At 47.6% G+C, this 27,893-nt stretch overlaps 1 protein-coding gene across 2 annotated transcripts in view; it reads right to left on the minus strand.

Moving 5' to 3' along the window:
• St3gal1 (ST3 beta-galactoside alpha-2,3-sialyltransferase 1) overlaps nt 1-27,624 on the minus strand; it is a 73,984-nt gene extending 46,360 nt beyond the window's left edge. For both annotated transcript variants that reach the window (XM_021216988.2, XM_029547922.1), the window contains exons 1-2: nt 27,410-27,624; nt 6,250-6,386 (exon numbers count right to left, since the gene is read on the minus strand). The gene's annotated coding sequence lies outside the window, so the exon portion shown is untranslated. The remainder of the gene's footprint in view (nt 1-6,249; nt 6,387-27,409) is intronic.
• Nucleotides 27,625-27,893: the final 269 nt, after the last annotated feature.

Raw genomic sequence — 27,893 nt, forward strand, 5'->3', positions numbered from 1 at the left:
CCACACACACACACACACACACACACACACACACACACACGCCACACCTATGTTGAAGATTTAGCAGATTGACTAGTGCTCAGTAATTGTGGGTAGCTGAACTGTTGTAGACAGAGAGAAAACATTACAGCCCCAGGCTGGGGGTGTAGCTCAGTTGGTAGGGTGCTTTCTTAGCCTCTGCTGGCTTCAATCCCCAGCACTGTAGAAGTGGGGCATGGTGTTGTAGACCTGTAACCTCAGCACTGGGGAAGTAGAGGCAGGAAGAACAGAAGTTCAATGTTATCCTTGGCTACATAGCAAGTTCAAGGCCAGCTTGCCTCTATAAGACCCTGACTCATCAATAATTATTACAGATTATTTTTACGTCTTCTTAATATCTTGTAATCAACTATCCCTGTCCCTGACCTAACATTCTTCTAACTTCACGTGAGACCCTGAGTATGTATTAACACACGACCAGCTCTCACCAAGTTAAAAGCTAAGCATGTCATCACAGTGCCTCTGAAATCTACGGCGGAGATAGCCTGCCCCCCTTTTGCTGTAACCTGCCCACCTGATGTCCCCACTGAAGTTCTGAGTGAATGCACTGTTTTATGACTTTCTTTTGTTCTGTGACTATAGAGTCCATGTTAGCAGTAAATGGGGGAAACACATCATTTGGGGCAACCTGAGTCTGTGTTCCTGATCCACGGTCACTTATATTTGTCTCATAATAAACTTTCCTTCCCTCTGGAGCAAGAGCTGTGCTTGGATCAGTATGTACTGATGGCTTTTCTGTTTCATACTGTCCATCAGAGTGTGCTCCATCTAGAAGGACTCTAAATGTCTGTATATTAACTAATTCAGGCTATCATTAGCTATTCTGTCCATTTCCCAGGTAAGGAAACTGAGGTCAGGATAACTCAATGAGTAGCAGAATCGTGATTTTCTATGCCACAGTAATCGCTGTTCTGAAGATGGACTGCTTGGATTGCCCTTACTCTCACAGAACTCGGACTCTATACCAGGGCACTCACAGGCATGAACATTAGAAGGAGGAAGGACACAGATAGAAACTACTCCTGAAACCAAGATTATCTGCAGAACTCGTAAATGCCCAAATACCTCCGACCAGCTGGGTGTGGCCAGACCAAAAGCTGGTCATTCGTGACCAGTGAAGAACTCTGTGCAGGGCTGGCTTCTAAAAGCACCTGCAAAATTTCCATGCTCCTGGTGATGCTCCCTCATCCTGTGACACTGGGACTGGCTGCTGTGGTTGACAGAAAATATCTAGTGTCCGTGAAGGAAAGCGTTGGATCCAAGGGAGGCTGATGTGCATTACATCTGGCATAACAGCGAAGAATCGGGTAATAGCAGAGAGCCCACGACAAGCTGGACAGTGAGCAATCATGAGTGCAGGAACACTCCTGGTACTGACCTTTAGAAACCGCCGTAGTCTCAGGATTGGAACAATGGAACAGGTGCTCATGAATGTGGATAAATGAGCCTGCAGTAACAAGCACAGCTGAAGGTGTACAAGCCAGAGAGAGAGAACTCTACATCACCAGCCCCCAGTATTCATTGTTTTCTATACACAAACGAGACTTTCCCCTTAGCATCTAATACCTGGAACATTCCAGTGCTCTAGGGAAAACTCTACATACACCCATTATGAGTGATTCCATTCTAAGTTGTACCCCATTTAAACCTGCTCCTGAACTTGGCCATTCAGGCTATTTTCTCAGGCATTAGAAGCTGTAAAAAATTAGGAGCAGGGATCCTGAAAAGACAATAGAGCTGGTGGGCAAGGCTCTGGAAGCACGCTGCAACTTCTAAAGACCATCTCGGAGCCATGTGTCTGTGAGTATGTTACTAAGCCATCCTGTGCCTCTGTTCCATAAAAGGCTCAATCGGTTTGGAGTTGTTGCTAAGGAAACACTATACCAAGCCACATATTTAAAACAAAATGCCAACCTCTTGAAAAGCGGAGTGCACCTGACTTGTAGGTAGCTTAGTTCCCATAGTGGCTGGCCATGTGCTCTAAGAAATGAGCTCTAGCCAAGCCTTTGAAGGTAATCCCACATGCTCCACCCACACTCAGCTCAGCCCTTCTGTGTAGTTCAGCTGGTCCTTGGGATGCAGCCTCGAAGAAGTGGGATCTCTAGGTGAGTGTCTTAGTCCCTGTTCTACTGCTACGAACAAACACCATGACCAAGGCAACTCCTACCTACGAAAGAAATGCACCTAATTGAGGGCGGCTTAATCAGAGGTTTTTTTTAAGCGTTAGTTCATGATCATCATGGCAAGAAACAGATAGGCATAGTGCTGGAGCAGTAGCCAAGAGCTTTACAGCCTGACCTGAAGGCAACATGGAGAGAGAGAGAGAGAGAGAGAGAGAGAGAGAGAGAGAGAGAGAGAGAGAGAGGCTTTTGACACTCTCAAAGCCCATCCCGCAGCAGCATATGTCTTTCAACAAGGTCACACCTCCTAATTCTTCTACTTCTCAAACAGTCTCACTCCCTGGTGACTAAGCCAGCCAATAGAATTATCTGGGGGGCCAGGACACCCTTAAACCACCACAGTTGGCTTAAAGATTGTATAGACTGTGTTTCTGAGCATCCCAGCAGCACGAAATGAACAAGAGACTTCAACTCATCTTCATCGGCCAGAAGACAAACCCAGGGACACCCATGTTACCAGACGCCACCGTGAATATTTTCCCGTCCTTCCCAAATGACCTCCCTTCTGAGTGTGTGCCCAGGCATTAGCAGATGACCTGTTCCCCACCTGAAAGCTCCAGATAACCAGAGGAGAAAGCCAGATAGTCCCTCAGCTACAAATCACTGGAGACTGGCTTTCAACCAGGGGAATGGTACCTGGCTCCCAGAGCACTCCACTTATCAAGGCTTATATTTTATTTTAAATCTATGACAATATATTATTTCTTTACCGAGAACTCTAAACCGCAGATGCCACAGCCTCCAACAAAGCCAAAACTACACCCTGTGCCTGCCACTGACTGGTGATTCTATTTTTTCCTGCCTGGGCTATCAGCAGCATCCCAGAGGTATGGGGCCTGATGACTCCTTTCACCTTCCATGCTGAGCAGTGCCCCAGGGCTGGAGGCACCCCTGAGTGCCTGCCAAGAAACAGAGCTCGGGATGTCTAAGCAGTCACAATAGCTATCTCCTTTTTTCCACTCACTCATCCACTAGGTTCACTCATTACATCACCCTTACCCGCTAAGCCTTCACTACCCGACAGCCTTGCAAACATGGAAATTCTCCCTTGCTTGTGGCTCTCCTCTTCCAGGGAAGGGGCAGCTGCTTTTGACACTGCCCCTCTCTTCTCAAAGGCTATCAACAATGAAAATTCCCCCCAAGCTCCTCTCCACCAAGGTCAGTATCTGGGGGCCACCAACATGCCCTCTTATCTTTGTTACAGAGAGCCTCGCCTGCGGTCTGTCTCTGGTCTGGCTGATAACACAGCCTGTTGTTTTTAGAGGAAATAACTTAGCACTGAGAGCTTCCATGCACATGACTCTGCCTGAATGTGTGGAGGCAGGGACAGTCCCAGCCTTCTACAGGGCCATAGCTCCTACTAAGGAGGAAACATGCCCATCATGAGTTGTGACTCACAGTCCCTCTCTCTTCTCTCCAACTCTTTCTCACCCAACAGCAGTGGGGTCGGGCTACCCACAGACACCTGAACAGACCTCAGGTGCACCCACAGTTGCAAACCCTCCATACCCTGGTGCCCTTGTCCGCTATCCTGCCAATTTGATGCACATTTCCTTATTCCCTTTAGCCACTCCAAGCTAGGACATGAGCTCTCTGGGTCACCGTCTAGATAACTCAAAAAACACTTTCAGACACCCAGGGGAAACTAGTATTTGTCAAGTGATGTTGGGAAGACAGCGGTGTTAAAATTAAGGCTTCCTTGCTAATGTAGCTCAGGTAGGTAAATTCAAGACATGAGACGGATGTCTCAAGTCTTCCTCCCACTGCAAACTCAGGACAAGAAGCCATGTACTATGTTTTCACATGCATGTATATTCACACATTGCTAGGTATTGTTAATATATATATATATATCTATATATATATATATATACACATACATAATTGTCTGTGGGTGATGTGGATCATGGATCATACACATGTGTCATGGGGAGCAAGGGAGAGGTGTTCATCAACAAGATCCAGCTGGCCATTGCCAGAGCCAGGACCTGTCACCATGGGAACAAACACTTTCTTATTGTTAAAGTTTGTAGGTGAGATGTCCTCATCTTATAGTCTTACATGTTTGAATGATTGATCCCTAGCTTGTGACCCCATTTGGGGAGTTATGGAACCTTTAAGGTGTGAAGGTGTGGCTGTGAATCTCCCTCTCCCTCTCCCACTCCCTCCCTCTCTCTTTCTCCCTCTCTGTTTATGGGTCATAGCTCAGCTCTAGTTCCTGCCATAACTCTCTCTCCAGCTTCAACATCTATCTGATCTGCCCAGATGTGAGCAAGCTTCCACTGCTATACCTGAAGCCATTCCTACCCACCGTGTCTTCACAATCATGGCTGGGTAGCATCCCCTTAAACCAGAAGCCGAAATAAATCCATCTTCCCTAAGTTAACTTTTGTCAGGTATTTGATGGCAGCAAGGAGGGATGGATCTGTGACACCCATCCTCTGCTCTGGGCTTTCTTCTACCTTTTATGGTGCATTCTTGGCCCTTTCAATCTGAGCAGTCAAGACAGGTACTCACTGGGAGTAGCTGCTTTCCACAACAGTGCAACGTGGCATGACTTTATTAGTGTTCCAGGATAAGGGTCCAACACAGGCCCTGAGAGTTTAATAAATGCGGTAGCTGGAGTGGCACCGAAGCAATTACTAGCAAGGTAGGCTTGAACGTCACGGATGTTCTAGCATCGCCAGTGAGAACTCAACATGCAGTTACTATACAGGTAAGTCAGTCAACTTGAGGAGGTTTAGAACTGCTATAGAGACCAAGTTCTGGGCAATGTCTCTGGAAAGTGTTTCTAGGTTACTGAATTGAGGTGGGAATATGTACCCTAAGTGTTCTGGCACCCATGCATGGATTGGGGTCCTGAACTCAATCAGAAGGAGAAAGTGGGCCGAGTACCAGCACTCATCTTTCCCTGCTCCCTGACTGTGGATGCACGTGACCAGCTGCTTCATGCTCTAAGACTATAAGGTCTCTGTCGCTCTGAGCTCACTAGACCTTAAACTGCAAGCCAGAATAAACTTGTTCTTTCTTTCTTTCTTTCTTTCTTTCTTTCTTTCTTTCTTTCTTTCTTTCTTTCTTTCTTTCTTTCTTTCTTTTGTTTTTTGTTGTTGTTTTTTGAGACAGGGTTTCTCTGTATAGCCCTGGATGTCCTGGAACTCACTTTGTAGACCAGGCTGGCCTCAAACTCAGAAACTTGTCCTTTCTTAAATTGCTTTTTTTTTTTTTTTTTTTTTTTTTTTTTTTTTTTTTTTTCTTTTGCCAGACAGGATTTCTCAGTATAGTTTGTTTAGTAGTAACCTGGATGATGTGCATAGATATGGATGCGTGTTTATATGTATATAAAAGTGTGTGTTTGTCTTGCATAATACATAATCTTCCCTAGCACTGTATTCAGAACGTAGGGTAGCAATGCATATACCCAGGACTTCTTCGTGCCTGCTATGCCATTCTTCCCTGGGAGGTGTCAAGGCACACTGACGGACGCTGACTCTAGACAACAGCCAGCCCATCTTCAGATCTAGATCTGTAAGATGCAAAGCAAGCGAGTCTCATCAGGCTTGTCCTCAGAGGCAGCACGTAACACTTGACCTACAGAGCAGCAATGTCAGGCCGGGTCGTACTTGTCCTAACAATCGCATGTCATGGGGAAGAACGTTCACAATTCAGGTGTCTCTTCTCAATTTCTAGGAGAACTGCAAAGTTCTCTATCAGAAGCCTGCTGTGTACTTCACAGGGAGAATGGTTCCCCTCTGAGGAAGCTGCTCCACCGGGCAGGCAGGCAGGCAGGTCATGCTACAAAGAGTCTAAGAAAACAGGGCGACACCCCCTGGCTTTGCTACATAACCCACAGAAGAGTCTGGAAAACACCACACGTCTCATCCCCTGTGAGATTCCTGAACATAATTCCAGAGGATGGAAAGAACAGCATATTTTTTCTAACCCCTCAATGCAATCCACAGCACAGCCTTGTGGGAGAGTCTGGAAAAGACAGCACATCTTTCTCATGCAGGGGGAAAAACAAGTCACTTACCTCAGGAAGCTGAGCCACTGTCTGCCCCTGGCTCACAGATACAACTGCCCAGCCCCACAGCTCTGAGCCTTGCTCAGCACAGATCCAATAGGTGCCAGTTGCTCTTTGATGGCATTGCTAGCTCAGCAAAGTCAAACCTGAGAAAGAGAACACAGAGAAAGTACAAGTTAGCTTGGGCCTTTTTGAGATACTCAAGACAATGACAAAGAATCCACCTACTGTCCAGCCCACCAAAACATTCAGCCCGTGCAGGGAGTTCCAACAGCACCACTGTCCCATATAGGGACAGAATAACAACCAACTATAATTCCTGCTTGCAAGTGATGAGAGTCAGACAACTGCCGGGAAAATGCAGGGTGATGGGGCAGAGGAGGTAAGGGACACTTGGAAGAACGGAGGAAGAAGTGACCAAGTCATTTTGAGGGACAGGTGTGGAAGGAAGGAGCTAAGAGCCGTTAACCACACTACCCATCAGACATCACTTTTATAAAAGCAAAAGTCTTGAGGGAAGTGTTCCCAAGAGCCAGAAAAAGAATGCCAGCCTGAAAATTTAAGAGGATTATTGGGTAGTGAGTGAGCAACTGTGGAAAGTCAATGGTCTCCTTTGGGTGGTTCTCAGCTCCGCCATGTATTCACGACATCACCGAGGTCATAGTCCCAAAGATTCCCAAGCTATGGGTCTGAAGAGCATGCAAATTAATATAGCACAAGAAGAGCAGCAGAGAACAGGAGACAGCTTGCACTGTCCCACCAGGACCATCGCTGCAGAGGGGCTTCCCTGTACTATCAGCATGCAAAGTGGTTCTGCTTTCCCTCACAGGTAGAGTCCAGTTCTTCACCTTTCAATCCTGGGATTGACTTTGCAGTAGTAAAACAGCAGGCGGAGCACAGAGGCTCAAACTCAGACAACATCAGGTACTGGGTGTTGCTCAGGAGCAGAGCATATATTTCTAGCATCCAGTAGGTCTCAGTTCCACCTCTAGGATTACACACACCCCAATCAGTACGCATGCGACAAAGCTACTTCCTCCTCTCTGCAGAGATGCATCCCTATGGAGGATGCGAAACATCACAGAGAGGTCTTGGGTCTCCCTGGCTAGCCTAGGTAAGCACCAGATCTGCTTGTGTGACAATCCTACAGGACAAGTCCCAGCTAAACTAAGTAGATCAGAAGTATGCGGCCGCCCAGAGTCAGGAAGGTGAGAACGGTGGGCTGGATCAAGCCCTGGGCCCTGAACAATGCATTTGCAGGGAAGGACTGCTCACTAACATATTCACCCTGGTACTTCTCCACGGCAGTCTATGGCAGATTAGGAAGGAAGCTGGCCTATGGATTGACAGCAAGTATACGGGCTTGGCAAGAGGGGGAGGGAGTTCAGGTGTTCAGGTGGAGAACTGGCAGAGATCAACAGAAGCCAGTTTTGTCTAAAGGCTACGTCTGGCTTGGAAAGCACACATGGTGTTGACTATAAACCGTCTGTTAGGAGCTGCTGATGGGACAGGATGTTTACAGGGAAGATCCATGGAAGGGGCATAAACAGAAGGACTCAGATTCTCAGCACCGGGGTGGGGTACAGTGGTGGTGGTGGTGGTGGTGGTGGTGGTGGTGGTGGTGGTGGTGGTGGTGGGAGATCCTTTCCTTCCAGCCCTATCTGAAGTGAGCTGCAGGGGAGGGGGCACCAGTGCCAGCATCCTTTACTCTCTGACCATCACCAACTCCACTGAAGAAGTCTCGCCTCTCACCAACAGCTGAAGCAGACCTTGACTACCACTAATAGCTGGAAGGACCTTGCTTACCAGCAACAACTGGAGGGGGGGGTGTCTTTCCTCTCAGTCATAGCTGGAGGGGGCCTTTACTCTTCCCAATGACTGGAGGCTCTGGTTTCTTGACAGCTAGAGGAGGTCCTTACATTCTTTTCATAAGGGCCGGAGGGAAATTGCTTTTGAGCACCTGCTGGAGGAAGCGCTGACTCTCTCAGCAGTTGCTAGAATAGGCCTTGCTGACCTTGAGGCCTTAACCAGACCTCCACACTTCAATGGCTGGCATGACCTCCCTGATTCCTACTCACCCTTCTCATTCCAGTACCAAGAGCACTTCCCAAGACCCTGCTGCTGACCCTCAGATGGAAAGACATTGCCACTGTATTTCCTGGCATCTGTACTTATGCAAAATACTTTCCTGACTTGCTAATCAGAGCCCCTAATCCTAATGTGGCATATGAAGACAATTAATCACAATTCCTTTTCCTCCTCCTCCTCCTCCCCCTCCTCCTCTTCCTCCTCCACCCCCCCCCCACTCTGTTTTGGTACTGCTAGGGATTATGTTCTGGCATACAAGCTGGGCTAAAGGCCTTACCCCTGGGGTCCCCACAGTTTCCCTTGCTTCACCCACTTTTTATCTATTCACTCTTTGATGAAGCACATTTGTTAAACACCAGACCCCTCCCTCCCTGCGCTTTGTTTTGTCATTGCTCTCCCTAGAATGAGCCCCTTGGTGGAGGAGGGGTTACACTTTGCCAGCTGGGTTTCCCAACCTACCCTTGTTACCTACTGTACAATACTGTATTTTATAGGCACGACTGAGGAGGCACTAGGCGACTGTTTAATGAATGAACGATCGAGAGATGAAGCTCTGAGTTTCAATGGGAGTAGGGCTGGCTCCTAATTCAGCAGAAGCCTGTACTTGAGTTTGGGTTTTATGAAAGTTACATCTTACTGAATAGCTGAAAACCATCATGATAGAAAGGATTATGCACATATATATGTTGATTGCTCTATATCCTAAGGCATAAGGGGGGAAACTGAGGATTACTTTAACATGGAATCCTGCTCCCCACTGAGCTTCAGTCTATATTCTGGCACTGTAAGCACCAAGTAAGACCAGAGAGCTCCCTGTTAGCAATGCAACCAACCCTGAGCCAATTCCTTCCTTGGTCTGGACATGGCTGGTTTGAATCCAAAGTATTTCCTGAAGGTTTCTAAGTCAAAGGCTCTGTTGTCAGCTGAAGAGCCTCAGGGAACTGAACGGATCTCAAGGGCCCTGACTTTATCCATGAATACATCTACTGATGGTTTGCTAATTCGATAGCCTTACTGGGAAATGAAGGAAAGGGTCATGGGGCCCTGGTCGGAGGAAGGAAGTCACTGGCAGCCGTATCTTTCTCTTTCCCTTCCCCCATCTCCATCAGTTTCCTTGAGCTTAGTAAACTCATTTGTCCCATGATCCCACAGGTTCTGCTCCACCACAGGCCCGCTGCCATACAATCAAGCCACAATGGATGGAAAGCTCAGAAATTAGACCAAGCTAAACCTCTCCACTCACGTGGTTCTTCCCAGACATTTCCTCATAGGGGTGAGAAACAAAACCCATCTCTCAGCATGGCATCTGCGCTCAGCCTGCCTCCTGCAGCTTCAGGTGCTCAATTTTGAAGTCATGGCACTGACCTCTCAAACACAGGGAAGATCCTCTGCTGGTACCAAGAACAGCCAGTTCATTACGGTGACTTTCCATGCCTTGCATAACTTTTTCAAACACAAGTCCCCTAAAAACCTTTGCTGAAAGGCCACCTTGAAGCTCTGTTCTCATCAAGTCCTGAGGTCCTGTCTCTTTTTGTCCAGGTTGGTGCTGCCACCAGGGTTTCCGACCTGGGTGGCAACTAAATCCTCACCATTGAAACGCCATAGTGGGTGTTCAGACATTCCAAACGCAAATTTTAGACTAAAGAAAGTCAGACATAATAGCTTTTCTCTCTGGGGCCAGGAACAATTTCCTGAGACCACACACAGGAAATCTAAGTTCCAAGTGATGGCTCCCTTAAGGGTTAAGAGTGGTCCCTCCATTACCCTGCTGGTCCATGGGGTCTATGGAGTGAGTGTAGATGTCAGGTTGTGTCAATTTGTTCCAGGCAACTCACCTGTTCATGCTGTCCATCTCCCCTCCCAGGTAGCATGAGTACTGTATTTTTCAGGGTTCTCTAGAGTCACAGAACTTATGGATAGTCTCTATATAGTTAAAGGAACTTATTGATGACTTATAGTCTGCAGTCCAACTCACAACAATGGTCAGTAACAGCTGTGAATGGAAGTCCAAGGATCTAGCAGTTGCTCAGTCCCACATGGCAAGCAGGTGGAGGAAGAGAGAGAGAGAGAGAGAGAGAGAGAGAGAGAGAGAGAGAGACTTCCTTCCTTCTTCCAATGTCCTTTTGTAGTCTCCAGCAGAAAATGTAGCCCAGATTAAAGGTGTGTGCCACCACACCTTTAATCCCACATGACCTTGAACTCGGAGATCTCCCTGTCTTAATCTTCTGGAATCCATAGCCACCATGCCTCAAGATCTTCATACCAAGATTCAGGTTAGAAACTTCTATCTCCCAGTCTCCAGATTAGGACCACTGGTGAGCCTTCCAATTCTGGATTGTAGTTCATTCCAGATATAGTCAAGTTGACAACCAGGAATAGCCATTACAAGTACAACCTACACCCTCAGGGGGAAGCTACTGGATTCCAACCAGGATACTCAGAGACAAAAAAGCCATTTACCAACTAGCTGGAGCATGGATTAAGACAAATTCCAGCTAAACAAATCATGGTTATGCTCCTCTTTGTTCTTATTTCCCCTGCTCTGGATGACAAGTGATTCTTCCTTCAACCCTATTAGCCTATCCACCTTTCACAGCTCCAAGAGCCATCAGACGTGCCTTCCTACTGCACAGTACTATACAGTAAATCTCACAAGAGACTGTTCTCCAGTTTTGTTCCTTCTCAGGTTAGGACAGCGAACAAGAAATAAAACGCAACATCACTCCTGGAGAGACAGAGCCAGTTTGCTTAATAAATCAGAGCTTTTTCTCCTTTAAGCAGAAAATGATTGTCTGAATGTTGGTTGGCCCGCTACTATCACTGCACTTATAAATTACAGGGCTCTTTCTTCACTCAGGGGCCCATGACATGTCATGCTCTGACACAGCATGGATGTGACACGGCATGGTGTGCCACAAGGAAGGGCAGTCCAGTCAACTGTGTGATTTTACAAAAGTAGCTTTTCTCAAAGTTACTCATGGACAGGATGCAAAATGTGTCTGCCTCAACACAGCTGGGCTGGGTTGGGAAGTAGATGAATCACCGAGAGTGCAGAGGCTGAGACCATGGCTCAGAGAGCAAAATGCTTTCTGCACAAGCCCCAAGACCCGAATTTGGAGCCTCAGAACCCATATAAAATCCAGGTACCGTAGTGTGTGCCTATAACCCAAGTGCTCAATAGAGACAGGCGGGTTTGGAGGACGCGTTGGCCAGCCGGCCTAACTGAAACAGGGAGTTGCAGGTTCAGTGTGTGACTCTGTCTCCCAAATTAGGGAGTAGATAGATTAAGGAAGACACAAGATCAACATCAACCTCAGGCCCCTACACACACACACACACACACACACACACACACACACACACACACACACGGATGCATAAACAAAATAAAAAACTTAAAGAATAAAAAAAATTATAAAAAGAACATGAAATCACTTTGGTAAAACTAGAGATAGCAGTTGTAAGAACTGCAGGTTGTCTGATAAACAGCTTCAGTGCAGTAGCTGGGTATAAAATTAACTCAAACAAATCAGTGACCTTCCTCTACACTACACTCTACAGTCAGCTATTGGATGGAGTACAGGGCCCCCTATGGAGGAGCTAGAGAAAGTACCCAAGGAACTGAAGGGGGCTGCAACCCTGTAGGTGGAACAACAATATGAACTAACCAATACCCCCTGAGCTTGTGTCTCTAGCTGCATATGTAGCAGAAGATGGCCTAATCGGCCATCATTGGGAAGAGAGGCCCCTTGCAAACTTTATATGCCTCAGCACAGGGGAATGTCAGGGCCAAGTAGTGGGAGTGGGTGGGTAGGGGAGAAGGGGCAGGGGGGTATAGGGAACTTTTGGGATAGCATTTGAAATGTAAATAAAGAAAATAATAATAATAAAAATAACAATAATTAATAATAATAACAAATTATATGAGGTAAAAAACAGAATTGCAGGTTGTATCTTTAAGTGCTGACTGGCACTATTAAACTATTCTTATGCATTGTGCATATGTGCATGCATGTGTGCACATGTGTGTGTTTTGTGTGTGTGTATGTACTGTCAGTTTTTAATCACTTTGAGCACGAATATTATTGTGGTGGTTTGAATAGGCATGGCCCTCACAGAATCATGTATTTGAATGCTTGGCCCATAGGGAGGGGCACTATTAGGAGTTGTGGCCTTGTGGTAGGAAGTGTGTCACTGTGGGGTTGGGCTTTGAGGTCTCGTATGCTCAGGTTATGCTCAGTGTGGTACCCAGTCCCCTTCTGCTGCCTGTGGATCAAGATGCAGAATGCTCAGCTCCTCCAGCACCACATCTGCCTGCAGGCTACCATGCTTCCTGCCATGATGATAATGGACTTAACCCCTGAAACTGTAAGCCAGCCTCAATTTAAGGTTGTCCTTTATAAGACTTGCCTTGGTCGTGGTGTCTCTTCACAGCAATCAAGTCCCAACTAAGGCAAATAGATATGCAGGCAGATTAAGCAACCCGGTGCAATGACCGGCACAACCTGGAGTCTGAAATAGAAACTAACACATAGCTAAACTCATGTGTCAGGACCAGAACCAGCATAGCTTACCTCATGTGAACATACATGTATAAGGCTTGGGTCGACTGTGTCACACACTGTCTGTGGCCCCAGTGAAGCCTACAGTAGACTCTTGGAGGCTCCCTTGCAGGAGTGGACTGTGTAGGGAAGGGATGCAGACTCAGATACAAGGACCTGTATTATATTACTCTCTACCCCGTGGGACTATGACTGTACAGGCTGGTAGTTTCCTAACTAAAATCCTGGCCTGAACATGACATGCCCGGATAATGGGATTGGCACGAAGAGTGTCTGGCTGCAGCTAACTGCAAAAGGGATAACTGAATGAGAAATAAGAGCAGAGAGAAGCTAACGAGGGTGAGTGTAGAGATCTAGAAAAGTCAGTGTAGTTGCCACAGGCTGATGCCGAGGGTATAGTCCCAGCGAGCAGGAGGATGGCTTGCTTCTGTGTGTAAAAGCAACATTCTCACATGAATCTGGATACGAACTCAGGAAGCTATAGGCTTGTCAGTCTGGGAGTGCTGTTTGCTGCCTTGAAGCCTCCCTGTCTGAAAGAAGATTCACACACTGGACACCTCATGGTGATGTGTATTTTGTTTTTTTTAATCTGAAAGTCAAATGCTGAGGTCTGCCTCCTTTGAGGGAGAAATAATCACTAACAATAGTAGCTATGGTTGAGTCCGGTCAGGGATCCTGGCACCACACTTCATGTGCATAATTTCTCTCCACCTTCTTTATACAACTTCTTGTCCAGCCTCATTTCACAGATGTGGACACTGGGGATCTGAAGTAGTTCCCTATTTACTCAAGGCCACACAGAAATGGACAGGGGAGGGGTGAAATTCATAGCCAGGGCTCCCTTAGATAGGATACGCCAATGCTCATGGTCAGATCTGAGCCTTGCCCCAATTTCATTTGCAGAGAAAGAGATATACAGAAACATGACTGTGAAGTGAACTTGCCTCATCTCCCAGTCCATGACGTCCACCTTAAGTAAGGTGCATCCCACCTAATAACTCTGGTGATACTGTTTTTTGGTATGCCAGGGAAGCAGGGTAGAGTCTACTTGGCCAGGCAGCCCACCTAAGAGAACACTGAAATAGCCCACTTATTCTCTTCCTCCAGCAACAGGGTAGGATCCCAGCCTTAGCGCCTGAATTTCTCGATGCTGTTTTGATTCTCCTTAGTCTGACCCTACCTCTTAAGCCTAACTTTTCTGTCTGCAAGGTGGAACAGGTGGTTGACAATGGTCATAAGGAAGGAAGGATGCATGCTGCTTTTCCCTGTTGTCCCTGGACTGCAGGCAGATGGTCTAGTCTTTTGGTGCATGGGCCTCCTTCTCCTTTGGGGCTATGGATAGGGAGCAAGGAAGGCCCTAACTTCAGGTAGGAGATCCTGCACATTTTCTTTATTTTTCTTTTTTTTTTTTTTTTTTTTTTTTTTTATTATATTCTTTATTTACATTTCAAATGCTATCACGAAAGTTCCCTATACCCCCCCCCCCGCCCCTGCTCCCCTACCCACCCACTCCCACTACTTGGCCCAGGCCTTGCCTTGTGCTGGGCCTGCACATTTTCAAGGTGGACTGAGTTGGTTGTCAGCAGAGGTGGCCGCAGCCTAAGTGGCTCTTCTCTGGACATCAGACGCAGATGACTGCATGTCCTCATTGTCTCCTGAGGACTTGGAGGCTCTGTGTGTGTGTGTGTGTGGTGTGTGTGTGTGTGTGTGTGTGTGTGTGTGTGTGATGGGCAATATTTTCTAGCGAATCTCTTATTTTAATGGGTGAGGTTTGTGAACTTGATCTTGTAATTGGGGGAAGACGGAATGAAGGAAATGGGAAACGAGGAAGGAGAGAAGAAAAAATCTGACCTATGACCATGAAAATCTTGACTTTTGGTTCTCAGTAGTTGCTCAGTGTACATGCTGTGGCGGGGGGAATGACTGTTAGTCTCTGATCTCTTTCTGAGTGAAGGAATGTGGTGTAGAGAGGTAGAGAGGTACAGGGAGATGAACAGAGAACTCAATACAGCAAGAGATGGAGGTACTGCAGTATCACCCCCCCTTTTCTTTCAGAACAAGTATGTGAGAAGGCGACATGACAAGTTGGTAGAGAAGACATACTAACCCTCACTGTCTGTCCTACCCTTGAAACTTAGGTTTTGACTGGTTATCATACCTCAGTCTCTCACCGTTAAAACATCTGTAACACTGGTGTCCCAACCCTACCCAGAAAAAGAAATGAACCAGAATGGCCAAAGAGTGCACTCCCTGGTAGGTGCTTAGATGGACAGAGGCAGAGAAAAGCTGGCTGAAATACACAAAGGCCAGCACAGACTTGCTCAGGACATGGTGGTGAGGGGTGTCTTCTGAAAGTGGTCAGTGGTGTGTCAGCCTGGCAGCCAAAATGAGGCTTGCCCCTCGGCCCTCACCAATGCATGAAGGGAGCAAGATAGAGACACGGAAACTATTGCTAAAGGGGCGGAACAGGCGCAAATTAGGGGTATGGTCTGAGATGAATAAAATGCAGACCCAGAGGCCATTTTGGAATTTTCACCCTCCTCTGACATCCAGAAAACACTTTCTGATGTCACAAACCCGGACAAAGCTCTTGGATTAAATTCAGATGGCTCAAGAGAGATGCAGCCTGCTCTGGAAAGACCCCTCCCCAAGTCAAAAGATGCACAGGGAATGATTTTTCTATCCTATGGTACCTCTGTGGTCAGAGAGGTCTCTACATGCAGTGTGCAAGCCTAGTCAGGATATCCACAGGGAGTCTAGCCTGGGAAATAGCATCAAAGTGGCCAAGCAAGAGGGTTCCAACAGGCCCTACAATACTGAATGAGGGTGTCACTCATAGCATTTTGTCAGCAACCCTTTCCAAGCACTTCCAGAGCAGTGGCTCCCTTGGCAGTCATGCAGCACCTCCTGGAAGATAGGTACCATGAAGACCTCTGTTTCCTAGACGAGGAAACAGAAGCACAGAACAGCTAAACAACTCGCTTCAGGTCACACTGCTAACGCTTCAGCAGATGAGCTGATGAATCAGTGCGTGACTCAGCAGATGAATAATTGAAGAACTGGGGAGAAGAAGGTTGAACAAGGGCACCCACTAAGATTTCATAACTCCGTTTCACGCTATCTTAGAGCGCAACCTCTGTAATGTACTATCGCTGGATCACCCCTTGGCATTCGCACCCACGCCAAGCAACTGTTATGATGCCATAGCCCAAGGCTAAAAAGGAAAACCTCCCCGACTGCACTCCAGGGATGCTCTCCCTCCAGTCATGCTGGGTGTTCATATTCCAAACTCTGTCCACAGCCTTCAGGGCTTCCTCCGCTTTGTGGGTTTGGAAGGCAGGGCATAGGGAGATTGGTTTCATTTGCAAAATCCTGTATGTACTTCTGGGCTCACAATGGTCTCCTTCAGCGTGTTCCAGGTTGCAGGTAGAGACAGGCAAACAATGAAAGGCTTCATGTGGGAGCCAGTGCTATCACTGTAGAAGGTAGGTTTTCTTTTTCCTTTTCCTTTTCCTTTTCCTTTTCCTTTTCCTTTTCCTTTTCCTTTTTCATTTCATTCTCTCTCTCTCTTTCTTTCTCTCTCTCTCTCTCTCTCTCTCTCTCTCTCTCTCTCTCTCTCCCTCTCTCTCGGGGTTGTGGTGAATGCCAAGTGTGCACACGACATGACGTGGCATACATGTGGAAATGAGAGGACGACTTTTCTTTGGGAGTCAATTCTCTCTCTCCTTCCACGTGGGTTCTGGAGATGGAACAGGTCTCCGGCTTGCTTGGCAATCACTTACACCTGCTGCAAGCTCCCAGAATGAATTATTTTCTTAATCCAAAGTTCCTATGAGGTGGGTGGGCAAGGACAACTAACAGCTCCTTTTATCTTCTCACTTCATTTTTAATTTCCCTTTTGGCCAAAAGACCACGTTTTTACGTTGAAGATTAGCCTTTGAAACACCCAGCTCTGCACTGCACAGGGTAGCTCTTGGCTCCGGCACCTAATATGTTTCCCAAGCAAACAGCCTTTATCCCACTGACCCTCTGCCAGGTGGTGGGATTAGCAGATCTTCCACTAAAGGAATGAGGCCCCTTCCTGCCTTTTGGGAAGATGTTATTAACCGGCAGGCTTTCAAAGTCATAGGCTTTCATTCCTCAGTTCACTTGAAGCAGGTTGGCCTCCCAAGGTGCCCATCTAGGGTGCCAGGGGGAAATTCTCAGCCTGGCTTGCCAACTAGGTGCTTAGTCTTGCTGCTAAGTTCTGTCTCATCCTGGGAGACTCACCATGGCTTTGAGCATCACTTGGTCCCTAGGCATTATAGGCTTTCTGGATTCAGTGCATGCCAGCACTAGGGAAAAAAAAAAATATCCCGTCAGAGACATGGGATGGGGATTTTTGTGAAGATGGCAAAATCATCTGGGTTCAGAACCAACCAGGACAAGTTATGAAGCCTGATTGGAATGTGACTCTTGGGGCACACTGAAGTCAAGCACCAGTCTCCTGGAAGGTGAGGCTGCTGGTCTTAGACTCAGGAGAAAGGAAGTGAGCAGTCTAAGGACCTCCTACTGCCTACGTAGTTAAAGCATTGCATCCCTGGCCATTAATAAGCATGGTTCTGATTGGGTCCACCTAAGGGCTAGGCTGGGAGCTGATGCCCTGTCAGAGGCAGTTCTGTTTTCCCATAGTCCCCAATGCTCGACAGTGCAAAGTTGTAGGGTACAGGATGATGTTCTAAGTACACTGCATGTGATCAGGGTCTTGGGCTCTGAAAGTGCCAGTAAATTCCCACTCTGCCACTTCTAGCTATGGGATTCACCTACATCAGTGTTGTAACCTCGCTGACTCTCAGCTTCCAGTATCAGTGAAATGGGATTAGAATGTAAATACAGTGACCACCCCAGGCTGCTGTGCAGTGTGAGAGGGGTCAAATTCTCCGACCAGGGAGCCTGCTTGCAGGCTAGGCAGGGCTGAATGATGATCATGGCTCTCTGTGGTGGTCAGCTGGGAGCCCAGACACATCTTCCTACTTTGAAGAAAAAAAAAAATGCAGATCTAAGATAAGCCAGGAGGTGAAGGCACATGACACCAAGCTCGCTACCTGAGTTAGATCCCCAGAACCCTCCCCGTTGAGGAAGAGAACAGAGACCCAAGAGTTGTCCACTGATCTTCACAAAAGTGACTTTACACGCTGATGTCTCATAGTCCCTGGAGCTGCAAAGTAGGGTGATATGCAGGAGACCCAGCTACAGATGCGCAATCCATGGCAGCTGAGGCTGCCTGTTCCCAAGATATTCTCAGACCCTGGCTCTTTCAGGTCCTGTTATAGCCATGGTTCACCAAAGCAGTGTAGAGGGCCGAGTACTTCATTCTGTGGCCAATGAAATCAGATTATTCATTTGAAGTTCCCATCTCTGCTTCTGAGGCTCCAAAGAAAGAGTGGCACTTTTGTTTTCTTCCCACTGACCCTTTTTTTTTTTTTTTTTTTTTTTTTTTAAAAAGTAAATAGTCAATTAGATGAATTGCCATCTCTCATGTGGAGTTGTCCTGGGCCTGTTGAGCATGAAACAGTATTTTGGAGTCGTTCCATCTCCTCAGCTAGAAAAGGCATAGGTTTGCTTCGGTTGTTTTTGTTTGCTTGTTTTGTTGTTGTTGTTGTTTTTAATGGATGATAGATTTTTCTCAAAAGCTCTTTACTAAGTAGATATGCATGGAGACAGCTACTTGGCTCCATTAGTTTCTTGTATATTCAAATGGATTTCTGCTGTTTGCTTTTAATGAAGCCAAGTCTACCACAATACAATCTATGAGGGTTATCTTTTTAAACTGTATCTAATAAAATTCAGGGAATGCATTTTCTCTGTGAATGCTAGTTGTCCGCTCCTAAAGTCACTTTTTAATTCCACCAAGTCGCTTGGAACTAATGTTATATTCAAATTTTCTGAAGATTTATTTATATATTTTTGAGGAAGGATCTTACTATATATAGCCTTGGCTGGCCTTCCACTCAGAGATCTAGGTACCTCTGCCTCCCGACGACTGAGACTAAAGGCAGGTGCCATGAGGTCAAAGTGATTTTGATTTTTTTAAATCCCTGTTTTATATTCTCTTTAAAACTTTCAAGTTATAGACAGGAGAGTGGCTCAGCTATTAAGAGCACATATTGCATTTCCAGAGGACCTGAGTTAATTCTCAGTAACCACATCAGAAGGCTCACAACCACCTGTAACCCCAGCTCCAGAGGACCTGAGCTGGATCTCTGGCCTCTGGGGGTATGTACAGAAACCCATACACTATATATATATATATATATATATATATATATATATATATATATACACACACACACACACACATATATATATGTGTGTATGTGTGTATGTATATATCTCACATAAATTAAAAAATACTTTTATACTTACATGGTTGAATAACTTCAGTATTTTAGAGGAGAAAACAAAACAAAATGAAATGCACATTAAAAAAAAAAGTTCCAAATAACCCCAGACTAATCAGAAGGCATTTTTTATTAGATATTTTCTTTATTTACATTTCAAATGCTATCCCAAAAGTTCCCTATACCCTCCCCCTGCCCTTGCTCCCCTACCCACCTACTCCCACTTCTTGGCCCTGGCATTCCCCTGTGCTGGGTCATATAAAGTTTGCAAGACCAAGGGGCCTCTCTTCCCAATGATGGCCGATTAGGCCATCTTCTGCTACATATGCAGCTAGAGACACGAATTCAGGGGGCACTGGTTAGTTCATATTGTTGTTCCACCTACAGGGTTGCAGCCCCCTTTAGCTCCTTGGGTACTTTCTCTAGCTCCTCCATTGGGGGCCCTGTGTTCCATCCAATAGCTGACTGTGAGCATCCACAGAAGACACTTTTATTATACTAATACTTCCAGTCTTAGTTCTGTGATCTTTGAATGGTCTTTTGAAAGGTCATGGTGGGGCACCACCTGTCCCCACACTAATCTGTCTTAGAAAGCTGGAGTGAAGGCTTAGTGGGCAAAACACTTGCTTTGCAGAGAGAAAGACGTTCGAGTCCCCAGTACCCATGTAAAAACCAAGCATGACTGCACAAGCCTGGAACCTCCGCATTGGAGTTCAGAGATAGCCAAACCCCAAAAGTTTGCTGGCCAGACAGTCTTGACAAAACAGTTAGCTTCTGGCTCAGTGAGGGACCCTGTCTCAAGGTGATAAGGTAGAGAAAAATAGATGAAAACATTCTATGTCTTCCTCTCTCTTACGAATGTACCACTGCATACAAATATCACAGTATGTGTTCACATGGGCATAAATCCACTCAGATACATGCACCAGAAACACATATACACAAAACACCAGCATTTTCTGGGCAATTTTTACTAAAGATATCTTTCTTTCTTTCTTTCTTTCTTTCTTTCTTTCTTTCTTTCTTTCTTTCTTTCTTTCTTTCTTTCTTATGTACACAGTGTTGTGTCTCCATATGTGCAGTGTCTGCACACCAGAAGAGAGTGCCAAATCCCATTACAGATGGTTGTGAGCCACCATGTGGTTGCTGGGAATTGAACTCAGGACCTCTGGAAGAGCAGTCTGTGCTCTCCATCTCTGAGCCACCTCTCCAGCCCCCCCTGGGCAATTCTTATAACCCAAGAGTTAAGGTGAATTTATTAACAAATAAAGTTGTTTTCTCAGCAATTTCTCAGCAATTTCTCAGCAATTTCACATTGTTGTATGAAATAGTATGCGATGAAAGAGAAGACTGAGGCAAGGGGCAGGTGAGTGATTTGGTCGCTGAACCGAGTGTCTAGTTGAGGTGCCTTGAAATCCAAGCAATCTTCAATCCTTCCCATTGAGATGTGAGCAGAGACAAGCTGAAGGTCTGCAGGGTTTGGATGTGGATTCAGTGGGTCCTTAGGCATCCAAGTGTTGGAAGCTCCATCTCCAGTAAACAGTGAGAAGGGAAGGTAGAACCTTAAAGGGATGGGATCTAGTGGGAGAATGGCAGACTAGACTATCCTCACCCTGCCCTGCTTTTTGAGTGCTGAGTCACCAGACGATGCACCTCCCTAGGATGCACCACCCTGCACGCAACGTGCTAGAACCTGAGTCGGGGGGACCTCACTGGGGCCTACGCCATGCTGCTCGAATTCTCAACTCCCAATACGGTAAATGACACAAACCCCTTTTCTCTACAATCACTCAGCCTCAGACATTTTAGTGTATCAACAGAAAACTAACAAAGGACCTTGCTACCATTTTATCTTTGACGCACGTAGGGGCAATTGGGTACAATGGGTTAAAGCAGTACTTCTAAGAACTCTGTAGTCCGCCCCCCCCCCCACAGGACCCACTCTCTGCCTTTTGACTGACAGTAGGGTAATCTTTGGACTGACACACTGCGGCCTCAGGCTGTGGCAGAATCAGAGTAGATAACAAGTGTGGATTGGACTTCACCAGTCTACCCAGGGTGCCCTCTACACCCGACTCCTCCCAATTTCCTCCCCAGGAGGTTACACTGAAGAATCCCCCCCCCCCCGCCGGCTTCCCTGTCTTAAGCCCCAGACACATCCCTGGATGCTGGGCGGCTGTATTCCCAGAAGCCTGAGGTTGTACATAGCAGGTTGGATTAGGGCGAAGTGCCTGAGATGGTCCTTCTTCTCCCAGTCCCCATGGTCTCTCCTCGGGGACCTCTGCACATCTGGACTGCCATGCGATCCTGAATCCCAGTCTCTTCCTGTGGCTGTTTTCCAGAGGTAAAGAAGGTACTGCATCATTTCCTACTGGTTTCCCCAAGCCCTTCCCCAACCTGTGTTGGAAGGATAAGTCCTTTATTCAACTTGAATTTTCTGTCTAATGTCAAAATGTCAAAACGTTTCAAACACACATTTCGGGGCATACACTAAACCCTTAGTGAAAAAGTAGATGCCACTGAAATCTTTCTCAGGGAGGCGAATAAAGCATACTTACATAAACCTCTGTCTCCCAGGCTCCTCCCAGGAGGCAGAAGCAGGGTGAGCCTTTTACATCGCTGCCTCCTACTTGGGACTTAGAAGGTTGAAGAGGGAAATGGCAGTGCCTCACCAGGATCACAGTAGCTAGTCTCAGTCCATTCTGGCATCTTAAACTTGGTTGAAGTTCTCCTTCACCCAGTCAGCTTACAGAGTGTTTTGGTGCCAGGCTACTGTTGCCAGTCACAGTGCTTTGGGGGTCACTTCTCAGTCCCTGTTCTGAGCACTTGGTAATTTTTCACTCTCATTCGCCCATGGGGAAGAAGGGGATTTTAATTGTTTTATACAACCCAAAGGAATGAGAAATGCAGGCTCCCATGGGGGCAGCATGGGGAGCTTTCAGAGAGGTTAATACGCCATTTTACCTTAAAGTCAGCTGCCTATTGACAGAGTTTTCCTCTGAGTTTTCCAGAACGTTTGGACTCCATTCCACCATTTAGAAGAGACTCGTGCCCCGAAACAATCAATTTCTCTGGCAAGCAGACTTAATTCCACTGGAACTTGGAGGCTCTGAAGCTTCAACGAGTGAACCTGTCCTTTCATCTTCTCCATATGTTTACAAGCCAGTGGAGAGACCCACACATCCTACCAAGACTTTGCACAGAGGTCCAAAGGCTGAGCTGTTCACACAGCTGGCCTGCGGCTGTGTCCCAATGAACGCCAGCACCCTTACCTCACCTCTGCCTGCTGTTTCCTTAACTCCACCTTCCCAGATCTGCTGTTCAAATCGGAATGGGAGGTGCATGCAGAGGGGGCAAGTCAAGTATTCAAAATAAAGTATTAAGCTGCATCCAATGCAGCCTCTTGGCTTCACACAGGCACGCTGAGGTCTGGAGTCATACTGTCAGAAGTTTGCAGTGAAGACCCTGCACGCTCCGACCATCCTAGTGTGTAAACTGGCCAGAGAAAAAGGGCACACTGCAGGAATAGGAGGCCAAAGCATCTAGTTCCTACCACCTCTAGCTGCCTCACCTCTTGGTGCAGAAGCTGACAGCAGCCTGGTGTCTCAGTGGCTCTATTTCTCTTGCATACGCAGGATGCACAACACTTTTGATATCTGCATGACATCGTCCAAGAAAACACATCTGTTCTACTGCAGAAACCCTACATCCCTGAGGCTTAGGATCCCCAGGTTTCCTTCTGTGGACCCTTCAAAGATGGGGGTTCTCACCGTCTTTCAGCACAAGTGGCTTTGAATCTGATAAATCCATGACTTGCCATCATCCCAGGTACCTCTCCCAGAATACCAAGACCTCTGGGACAGCCAGCTTTCCCCCTCCAGTACCTCCAGGATCCTTCGAGGTATCTGGAACCAAACAAAGTTCCCACAAACACTAGCTCAGATGGAATCAATGAAATCCAACCCTCACCACCAAAGTAACCAAAGAAGTAGTGAATTCCAGACTCTCCAGTGATGTGTGATGTAAGCTATCCAGTAAGAACATCAAGACCTGAGTGAATAAAAATGAGTGGTTTTGGCAATGAAGAGCAGAAAGTGTTAACATATCACTCTGGTGTTGTTCCCCGGGGCTCATAGTTTTTGCATTAAAGCTAAAGAATTAAACAGAATAATGTCTAAGATTATTTACTTTTAGCATGTAGACAAGGAGGTCACACTGGTCTCTTTACATCTGCACACAGAAGCCCCTTAGACACTACTATAAATGCACACACGGTCAGGAGTCAGACCTCATCTCTCAAACCCAGTATTGAGAACTGCTGGCAAACACTTGACCTAGTGAAATACAGGAAGTCACTCTGTCAGTGAGGGGGAGGAGCCTGGGGGTAGCACTCCAGTGTCCCCAAGCCCACTAGTTCTGAGGAAGAATCTGAGTAAACCTAGAGGAGGTGGGAACTGTCCTCACGAAGAGGCTTTGCTGTATGCCAGGTGCCTGTCAGCAGAGAGCCACAGCTTCTTATTTTGCAGAGAGTGAAACTGAGACCCAGGACCCAGAATAGCTTGGATGGCACATTGCAAAGCAATTGAGCCTTGGCACTGAGACTCAAAGACAGGCTCTGATGTGCCTCATGTCTGGGTTCTTCTGACCGAATTAGAACAAACATGCTCTCGGGTTCTCAAGCCAGTGATGAGGAATGCAGTTTCCATGTGGGTCATGCAATTGATCCTGAAAGTCTGATTCTAGAATTCAGGCTAACCAGGCCACCTCTCCGTGCACAAAGCAGTCACTGGGAAGTAAGCACTTTAAAAGTCCCCCCTGCCAGTTGTTTCACTTCTCCATTTTCAGTAACTTACAATCAGCTGAAGTTCAAAAAAAAAAAAAAAAAGTAGAAAGTTCTAGAACTTTTAAACTGATATGTTTTGAAGCAACTTTTATTGCTGATTGTTGTTATAATTGTTCTGTTTCATTGCTAGTTATCATTAACTTTTTTGCTTTGCTCAATATAAAATCTGGACTTTGTCATAGCACTCCATATCAGCCAGGGTCTCCAGTATTTACTGGGAATCTTGGGAAATATCTCTGGATAAGAGACCATTGTACAAAGACAAGCTGACTGGTAAACATTACACTTTTTCTTTTTTGTTTGCTTTTTGGAGACTGGGAAGGGCTAAGGTTCAGCTTCTACAAAGTAAAGCTCTGTCCAAACACAGACCCCTTGAGTCAGCAATTCCAGTCAGGTAAAACTGATAGGGGTAGGTATCAAAGGCACACATCTGGATGCTCCTTCCTGGGGAGGTCTGCCTGACCCTTGTTTCTAGGTCAGAGTTCCAACAAGACAGGTTGCTTGGTAGGAGGAGAGAGGGACATTTACTTGTCACAAACTCACACTGAGGATCTGGGATTCCATGACACCCTTTTCTTTCAGGCCCATCCACAAACTACTTCCCCAAGGGGAAAGGGGGACTCAAGAACCTGTAACATTGGTGACAGCCAACTGTTCAGAGGCCGCAACTTCAGGAGGAGTGTGGGAGGGGTGGTGGTAGCCTCCACCTGAAGATGGACCTCGGAACCATCTACAAATAGCTCAGAAAAAGGTCAGCTTCTACTGGCTGCTCCAGAGCCCCAAGAGTGGCGCTCACACTCCTGAAGAAACCTCTGTGGTCATATCCAGCAACACTTCCTGTTTTCTAGCCCCAGATCTGGTCAAAGCCAGTGTGGGGAAGCCCCTGCTAAGCCCAGGCTGGGGCTTTGCTGGCCAGAATGACCTGAACAAAAAAGGCAGGGAAAAGGAAATGTCAGAGAAAGGACAGGGAAGAATCCTCTATCCATCCCTTTATTTCTTTAGTCTGCTCCTGTTCACGTTCATGTATACACACAAGCATATTTGTGAGCCTGTTTGCTCAGTATACGTCTACACACAGTTATACGTAATATCTATTCTTCAGGACTCTTTGGAGCCCGTAGGAATAGCTGCGCTTTACAGATATGGAAACTGGTTTTCAGAGGCTAACTCATGTTCAAAGCGAAATTCTTTATCTTACACCCAATTTTAGGCACACACAGGAGACACACAGATGGAGAATTTTAGTTTTTTTTTTTTCTTTCAGCCAATCACGAAAGTTCAGAAAATGACTAGGCTTTGGTGTTTGGGACAGGAAAGGGAAGTACAGAGGCGCAGGGGCCCAACCCAGCGGCTTTGGTCACCCTTTCTCACAGCTTAGCTTAACCGCTCTATCCAAAGCAACCGACAGGGGGCAATGCATCCCTCTTTTTCAAACCTGGGGGGCGCTTTGGGCCATCATCCAAGAAATAAAACCTAGGGACACCGCCTGCAGTTTCCAGAACCGCACACTCTGGTTTAGCAGGGTGGGTGCTCAGCACTCTCCTGGAAGAAACTGGATGCATTTTAATTCAGTAGTAATAGTGGAAAGGGACGAGGGGCGTCCCGACCCAGGCTAAAAGCGCCTTCTATTCTAGAGACCCTTTTAGTGCTTATAGTGTTAGCATCAACTACGTGTCAGAAGCAGTGGCAGAGATCGTCCCCTGATCCTAGCAGGTTTTCTGCTGGGGAGCGCCCCTCACCTGCAGCAGGAAGGCGTGGGCGCTCCTTCTCACCACAAGTCCGCGGAGGCGTGGGGACCTGAGACAGTGGTAAACTGGGAAAGGACAGGGTTTACCTATAAACACAGTCAAAGTCTGGCGAATGTCTGATGTAGCAACTGTGCGAGCTTGTTCCTATCCTCGGGGGTCACTAGTGTCTCCTGGAGTCATTCAGCTTCCGAAATGGCTTGACCATCCCAACTCCCACCCACTCGCACGCTTTTGGGCGTGCACCTGTCTCTCATGGAGCGCGCCACCAATTCCTGCTGGCGGAAGAAGCTGGCTAGGACCCTTGTGCAAGAGGCTGGAGAAACTCCAGGTTCCAGCAGCTAGATGGAGGTCCGGGCACCCTTTTTGAGACTCCACGGTGAGGAAAGGCGAAGCGCCATACGCATTACCTGTACTATGAGGCAGGTACTGGGAGACTTAATCCCATCTCGAGTTCAGCTGCGCTGCCTCCGGCAAGGTCACTCTCAAACACCCACATGCAGAAAAACAACGAGGGCTGAAAGTTGCTTGCGCAAAGGTCCGATTCCCGAGCTAACAATACTCCAACCAAGTCGCCTTGTCCGGTGTCACCATTTCCCACCCCGTGCACTTATCAAAGCAGCAGACCATGCCCTGCGCAGTTCACACTACAGAGATGCAGACAAGTTGCTAACTTTTGTCCCATTATTTCTTGGCAGCTGCGGCGCCTAACGGGTTTGGAGCAGATTCCAAGTTTAGACTTTCCACCGCCACGCTCACTTTGCCCACCCTCATCTACCCACTTTCCAACACACCGCTTCTTGCTGTGCTGTGCTAAGCTTCAACTTCTCCCCGAGATCCGAAGCGTGGCGGTACTAGAGGTGTCCCGGGGACCAACAGCCTCCTCCCGGGTCTGCGCCTGCCCACAGCTGATCCGGAGACTCCATTCGGACACTGTCCCACCACCTCTGGTCTGGAAAGCCAACGCTCTCCAAGTGTCCCCAGTATCCCAGCCCGAGACCTCCGCTTCTCTAGAGAGTGGGGACAATCTGCGCCTGATGGAGTCTCCTACCCGCGGCCCGGGAGAGGATCTACTGCGGTGCTGGGCGCAATGTCACCGCGGCGGCTCAGGGAGCCTCTGCTTCAACTGCCATAGGCTCTCCACTGAGCTCCGGCAGACTTCTCCACTAAGCGCCAAAGAGCCTGGAGCCCCAGAGCTGGAGTCTCCTCCCTGACCCTCTCCCTGAGACCACCGTGGTGACCGTGGCGGAGACCGAGATCTCTCTCCTTGTGTCTCCCTCTTGGCGCCTAAGGTCTTTGGTCCCACTTCTACAGTTACACCTTTCTAGTCCCTTCCCCACCCCTTCTGTGCCTGGGTCGGGACGATCACCTCAGCACTCAGAAAACACAAGCGAAATTTCTCCAGCCCCAACTCGCGAGGGGGCGCCGTCCCTGGGGCACCAGGACAGGGTCCAGCTGGGTGCGTACTCACCAAAGCCAGAGACACGCCGGACTTTGGGGCACTGAAGAGGTTCAGAGGGGTATCTAAGGAGATGCGTTCAGGATACTTACCCCAGCCAGCTCAAACCTCACGGTCCTTCTCTGCCTCCTCCTCTCTCCTCCCTCCGGTCTAGGGCTCTTTGTCTTTGCAAAGTGTCGAAAGTGTCTGGCATAGTGGGCTCCGCCGGCAGAGGTTAGCGCTGGAGAAACGGGAGGCGGGGTGAGGATGGGAGCCGCCTCTGGAACACCTTCCCCCGGGTGTAACGGGAGTGAGAGGCGGGGCGTCCGGGGAGGAGTCGCTTTCGCCCGCCGGGTCCTAGCCGTGACTCCGGCGCGCCCAGCACTGCTCTCAGGCGCTCGGTTCCTCCCCTTCCTCCGCCCAGCGCCCGCCCCTTGGCGCTCGGGCGCCCCCCTCCGCCCCTCCTGCGGGCCTCAGCTCGGCTTTCCCCTTGCTTGGGGCTTCCTGCGAGCCCAATATAGCTCAGCCGAGCCACGTGGACAGCAGCGGGCTGGGTGGAGGCCGGACCCGCCTGAGAGACGCCGGAGGATGCAGCGC

This window comes from Mus pahari, chromosome 17 (assembly GCF_900095145.1).
Source record: "Mus pahari chromosome 17, PAHARI_EIJ_v1.1, whole genome shotgun sequence".
Lineage (NCBI taxonomy): Eukaryota > Metazoa > Chordata > Mammalia > Rodentia > Muridae > Mus > Mus pahari.